The following is a 227-nucleotide window of genomic DNA, read 5'->3' as shown; positions in this document are numbered from 1 at the left end:
CCCCGGGGACCCGCCTCTGGGGAACGGACACAGGATCCGTGGCCACCAAACCCAAGGCCGCTGCCTGAGTACATATCGAGCCCAGGCCAGACCCGGCGCACAAAGGCCTCCCCCCACGGCTCCCCTTAGCGCCCCTGGCCCCCTCCTTCCACCTCCACAAGGCGCAGCCGCCATCCAGCCACAGCAGGGCCAGCAGTGCCCGGTGGAACGCCACGCCCGCTCCTCCG

The sequence above is a fragment of the Pygoscelis adeliae genome, unplaced genomic scaffold (assembly GCF_000699105.1).
Source record: "Pygoscelis adeliae isolate BGI_AS28 unplaced genomic scaffold, ASM69910v1 Scaffold463, whole genome shotgun sequence".
Lineage (NCBI taxonomy): Eukaryota > Metazoa > Chordata > Aves > Sphenisciformes > Spheniscidae > Pygoscelis > Pygoscelis adeliae.
The sequence above is the reverse complement of the archived record's forward strand: the minus strand, read 5'-3'. Positions refer to the sequence as shown.